Source organism: Caretta caretta, chromosome 5 (assembly GCF_965140235.1).
Source record: "Caretta caretta isolate rCarCar2 chromosome 5, rCarCar1.hap1, whole genome shotgun sequence".
NCBI classification, from domain to species: domain Eukaryota; kingdom Metazoa; phylum Chordata; order Testudines; family Cheloniidae; genus Caretta; species Caretta caretta.
Genome location: NC_134210.1, coordinates 66,686,355 through 66,692,979, shown reverse-complemented (window position 1 = coordinate 66,692,979; position 6,625 = coordinate 66,686,355).

Genomic DNA, 6,625 nt, shown 5'->3' with positions numbered 1-6,625 from the left:
TATTTCCAGATATACATTCCCACATTTACTTCTGTAATGTTCTCTGATTCAGAAACACATTACTGTTCTCTAATAATAAATTTACCAGTACCCAAAACTAGAAAATACATAGCAAGGCAAAAGCTCTGTGGGTTTAAATATTATCTGTCCCTACAGTGCAGCAGGCATGGATTCCATCCATTGCAGAGTGTAGAAGACTCAGAGCTCTCGACCACTGTGTTGAAGGAATTAATGTGCATTGCAGATATTCACTCAGTATAGGGTCACTGACTGCATTGCCTGGGCAACATTTCCTACCAGCCAATTTAGAGAATACACTGAGCGCTCACCGCTCTTGAAAGGAACTGCTTTGTGTCTCTCCAGGTGAAAGATTAGGTGTTGTGATCACACTCAAATCAAAGGGAAAAGCATAGGTGATCAAAAAATACATATTAAGAAAATGAGAGAAAATGTACTCTGCTTTTGTGTGCATTCAAAGACATACTGTATAGTACTTAAAACTGCCTGAAAATATTAACAACTAGAGATAGGAGGATGCAATTTGCATCTGGATTAAGTGTAGACTATAGGATTTGTAATATATGAAATCAAACAAGCTATTTTTGCAATATTTTTACCAGCATAGGACATGTCTGATCAGATCCAGGAAAGAGGCCCCTTCTGGTTTGGATACAATACAGAACCAAAAGTGTAGAGATCGGTATGTAGCCAGAGAATTTAATCTAACCTCCCCTAAAACTTAATTAGGGTGAGTGAGTAGTTTTGATTTTCCTGTTCAGGTCCATATCTAACAATAGTAATAAAATAATTATTTTAAAGCCTCAGTGTTTGGAGCATAAACACATGATTAAATAACATTTTTAAACCCTCATTAAAACTCATACACATATAAATAAAGAGAGTCTAATGTAAAAAGAGTGGGGAATCAAAGCTTCACATGGGTAAATGGTATAGTATTTGGACGAAATATAGTGACTCAATTTGAATATGGTAACTGAGTGCTACAGTCAGTTCTGTAATACTTTACACAAAGTGGATTAAAATACAATAAAGCCACCAAAGAGCTATTTAGCCCAAATATTCAGAAGAAATCAAGCCAAGTAACTGACATAAAATGTGAACAACTCAATGATGACTTTATTGTATCAATTAATCTCACCAAACCCACAAAAATATTTCAAGTAATGTTAATTTTGTTCCATTTCAGGCACATTCCTGTGTCATGGTGGCTAATTTATTAAATTTATTAAATTTATTAAATAAATTAAATTGTTTATTAATTAACAAAATTAAATGTCATTATCTCTATAGCACTACTGCGGTACATAGATTCTTACAACAGCTAAGATACTACTCATAACTAACAGCAAAATCTCCCCTGGGTCTAAGACCCAAATCCTGCTAACTACCCCTATATAAGTAAGGAAGGCCCTTAATGACTGTACAATTGCCACAGTTCCTTTCTATGGGGGAGGAGATTTGTCCATGGAGAGGTCATTCAGGGAAACTGTTCCACAGCAGTTCTCTTCAGCAAGACAGAACAGGGGAGTTCAGGTAGACTATGGGAGATACAAAGGTGAGAGTCTGCAATTATAAATCAGGGAGAAGGCCTAGCAGATTCTGATGAGCATTCCATACCCTTTGGGGGGAAGGATTTCATAGATGCAGCTCCCACACAGATCTATAGCCCAAGGCCTATTTATTCAGGTTTCACCCAGGGGCCCAGAATATGGCACTAAGCAGTTTGTCTAAACTGCCAACTGAATGACAAAACTTTTGTCTTTCAGAAGTGTTAAAAAAACACACACACACACCCGAAAGACAAACGTTTTGCCAATGAGAAGCGCTGGTGTGAACAGTGCTTTCTCAGCAGGAGCGCTCTCCTGCCAACAAAGCAAACATGGAAATGCCACTCATTGGGGGTGGAAGTTTTTTGTCAGGAGAAGAGCTCTCTCCTGCTGACAGACAGCGGCACGGCTATAGCGACACAGCTGTGTCACTAAAACCTGCATAGTGTAAACGTAGCCAAAGTAACAAATTATAAGTATTTAGAAATAAACAAACTGATACTGGGGTAGTTTAATATATATAGGTATATTAGCATGCACGTGCAAGAAGAAAAATCCTAAAACACATAGTAAAATAAATTCAAGACTCAGATAAAATTACCATTCACATGAGTGAGTGATTTGTGTGTGTGTGTTTGTTTGTACCCTAAGAGAACATAAATCAGCTATTTTAAGAGCAAGAGAAATGTAGAATCTCACAGGTTATTGGGTGTTGAGGTGAATTCGTTTAACTATACTCCCATCACAAATGCTATTTCAAGTTGCCATGTGCGAGGGATAATAAAGGTATAGCCAAAAGGAACATTAACAACTCAAAGCCTATTAAACTGTGCCTAATATTCCAAGCTATAGTATTTGTTTGATATTGCTGCCACTTTACCAACTGCAGAGGAGGAGCAGAATTCAGTGCCTTGCAAATCAGTTTCCGGGTTGGACCATAAATCAGTGATGCAGAGTCAGATATTTTCATAATGTACTTTTATTTATAAAATGTACAAGTCCTGTTCCCTTGAACAGAGGCGGTAACAGACAGCACACAGCAACTCCATCTTGTAGAAACATCAGGTAACATATATGCCCAGAAGTCTTGCACCTGTTTCTCTCCGCGGTATCAATCATATCTCCACCTAATACACAATATTCTCTTTCTACCTCAGTGTGAGACTTTTACACCTGGAGAATCCCTATTTCAAGGCTGCTCATCAAGACCACATGGCCCAGTCAAGTGCTTACCCTCCTTTTGCACAGCTGCTTTTCAACACAAAGGAACCTCAGAGCTTCAGATGCCTGACAAAGGTGAGTGCTTTAACCCACATAATTTCCTTATTGACTGAGTGCACTTATTGCAAGGCATTCCAGCTCTTTCTGTAGGGAGTTTCATCCTGGGTGCTTATATGTCAAAGACCCCTAATGAGCAAGTCAGAACAATGTACAACTTCCAAATACGGTAACTCCTTACTTAACGTTGTAGTTATGTTCTTGAAAAATGCGACTTTAAGTGAAACGATGTTAAGCGAATCCAATTTCCCCATAAGAATGAATGTAAATGGGGGGGTTAGGTTCCAGGGAAATTCTTTTTTGCCATATAGTACAGTACTATAGTTGGGAGGTGCCCCCGCCTTACCCCACACAGGCACAGCGAACTGGCACGGGAAACAATGAGGCAGGCAAGGAGGCTGAAGGTGCTGTAGGCTAGGAGAAGCACATTGCACAGCAGCAGCTTCCCCTACTCTGCAAGCACCAGGGGCTGGGGGCCCAACCCTTGGCCCGCCCACTCCACCCCTTCACCCACCTTTAACCCGCCTCTTCTCCCCCCCACCCTTTACTCTGCACACTGCGTCCTTGCTCCTCCCTTAGCCCTTCCTCCCCTGCCTCCTGGCCTGCCAGTGGCAATCAGCTGGCTTGCGGTGTTCAGGAGGGAGCGGAGAGGAGCGAGGACACAGCGCGCAGGCTCCCCCTCCGTCCCCTGCCTCCTGAACACCACAAGCCAGCTGATTGACTTAGAGGAGAGGAAAGTGATCAGGAACAGTCCGTATGGATTCACCAAGGGCAAGTCATGCCTGACTAACCTAATTACCTTCTATGATGAGATAACTGGCTCTGTGGATGAGGGGAAAGCAGTGGATGTGTTATTCCTTGATTTTAGCAAAGCTTTTGATACAGTCTCCCACAGTGTTCTTGCCAGCAAGTTAAAGAAGTATGGGCTGGATGAATAGACTATAAAGTGGAAAGAAAGCTGGCTAGACCATCAGGCTCAACAGGTAGTGATCAATGGCTCCATGTCTAGTTGGCAGCCGGTATCAAGCGGAGTACCCCAAGGGTCAATCCTGGGGCTGGTTTTGTTCAATATCTTCATTAATGATCTGGAGGATGGCATGGATTGCACCCTCCGCAAGTTTGCAGAGGACACTAAACTGGGAGGAGTGGTAATTACGCTGTAGGTTAGGGACAGGATACGGAGGGACCTAGACAAATTAGAGGATGGGGCCAAAAGAAATCTGATGAAGTTCAACTAGGACAAGTGCAGAGTCCTGCACTTAGGAGGGAAGAATCCCATGCACTGCTACAGAATAGGGACCGAGTGGCTAGGCAGCAGTTCTGCAGAAAAGGACCTAGGGGTTACAGTGGACGAGAATTTGGATATGAGTCAACAGTGTGCCCTTGTTGCCAAGAAGGCTAACAGCATTTTGGGCTGTATAAGTAGGAGTATTGCCAGCAGATTGAGGGACATGATCATTCCTCTCTATTCGGCATTGGTGAGGCTTCATCTGGAGTAGCGTGTCCAGTTTTGGGCCCCACGCTACAAGAAGGTTGTGGAAAAATTGGAAAGAGTCCAGCAGAGGGCAACAAAAATTATTAGGGGACTGGAGCACATGATTTATGAGGAGAGGCTGAGAGAACTGGGATTATTAAGCCTTCAGAAGAGAATGAGGGGGATTTGGTAGCTGCTTTCAACTACCTGAAAGGGGGTTCCAAAGAGGATGGATCTAGACTGTTCTCAGTGGTAGCAGATGACAGAACCAGGAGTAATGGTCTCAAGTTGCAGTGGGGGAGGTTTAGGTTGCTGTCATAAATATAAAGGGAAGGGTAAACCCCTTTGAAATCCCTCCTGGCCAGGGGAAAGCTCCTCTCACCTGTAAAGGGTTAAGAAGCTAAAGGTAACCTCGCTGGCACCTGACCAAAATGACCAATGAGGAGACAAGATACTTTCAAAAGCTGGGAGGAAGGAGAGAAACAAAGGGTCTGTGTCTGTCTGGCTGCTTTTGCCAGGGACAGAACAGGAATGGAGTCTTAGAACTTTTAGTAAGTAATCTAGCTAGGTATGTGTTAGATTATGATTTCTTTAAATGGCTGAGAAAAGAATTGTGCTGAATAGAATAACTATTTCTGTCTGTGTATCTTTTTTGTAACTTAAGGTTTTGCCTAGAGGGGTTCTCTATGTTTTTGAATCTACCCTGTAAGATACCCTGTAAGATATCTACCATCCTGATTTTACAGGGGGGATTTCTTTATTTCTATTTACTTCTATTTTTTATTAAAAGTCTTCTTGTAAAAAACTGAATGCTTTTTCATTGTTCTCAGATCCAAGGGTTTGGGTCTGTGGTCACCTATGCAAATTGGTGAGGCTTTTTATCCAACATTTCCCAGGAAAGGGGGGGTGCAAGTGTTGGGAGGATTGTTCATTGTTCTTAAGATCCAAGGGTCTGGGTCTGTAGTCACCTAGGCAAATTGGTGAGGCTTTTTACCAAACCTTGTCCAGGAAGTGGGGTGCAAGGTTTTGGGAAGTATTTTGGGGGGAAGGACGCGTCCAAACAGCTCTTCCCCAGTAACCAGTATTAGTTTGGTGGTGGCAGCGGCCAGTCCAAGGACAACGGGGGGAATATTTTGTACCTTGGGGAAGTTTTGACCTAAGCTGGTAAAGATAAGCTTAGGAGGTTTTTCATGCAGGTCCCCACATCTGTACCCTAGAGTTCAGAGTGGGGGAGGAACCTTGACAGTTGCATATAAGGAAAAACTTTTTCACTAGGAGGGTGGTGAAGCACTGGAAAGGGTTACCTAGGGAGGTGGTGGAATCTCCTTCCTTAGAGGTTTTCTAAGGTCAAGCTTGACAAAGCTCTGGCTGGGATGATTTAGTTGGGGATTGGTTCTGCTTTGAGCAGGGAGTTGGCCTAGATGACCTCCTGAAGTCCCTTCCAACCCTGATATTCTATGATTCTATGATTAATGTTGACTATTAAAATAATTCACATAGAACTGGACATACTGCTCTGTAATTAACTCAATTATTATTTCGGAATAAACTTTGCTTTTACATCTAGCTCTCTGTAATGTGAAGCAAGGTACCTAAATCAGTTTTAGACACCACTGAAATTGACAAAATCCCTGCTCAGCTGCCACCTAATCCTGTAAGTGCCTAAACTCACTTGGCACCTAAATTTCCATTGTAAAAATTCCCCAGGTGCCTACATATTTGCCCCTGAGCATGTGCACTGCTGTCTCACTCTAGGTGTCCGGATCCCTATCTCCCCACTAAATCCCACTGTAATCCAGGAACAAAGAAAGATAGGCAGAGAAGTGCTTATCTCATCCATGGGGCCCAATCCGGTGGGCATGTTTAGAGGCCATATATCAGATCAGGTCCCATTCAAAATTAACCAGAGGAGAAGATGGTATCCACCTTGCCACTTTCAGCCCAGTGGTTAAAGCAGTCATCGGGCATGCAGGGAAAAAACTTGGGTTCAATTTCCCTCTCTGACTGATAGGAAGATGGAGAGCTGTTGCCCAACCTCTCAGATGAATATTCTAACCATTGAGCTATGGCTATTCTAATGTTGGACACTCTCGGTCTCTCCTGGTGAAGCTGTTGCTCCTTGAATAAATACTTAAGAGTCATTAGGCCAAAGAGAGTCATTAGAGAGAGAATATGAATCTGTACATTTGGGGTGAGCATGACCACTTGTAAAGTGCGAGATGCAGGGTCCAGCCCTCCTGCACCAGTGACTCTTTCATTATTTGTACATAGTGGAACAGTTTTAACAGGAGAGAATGAGGGGCCC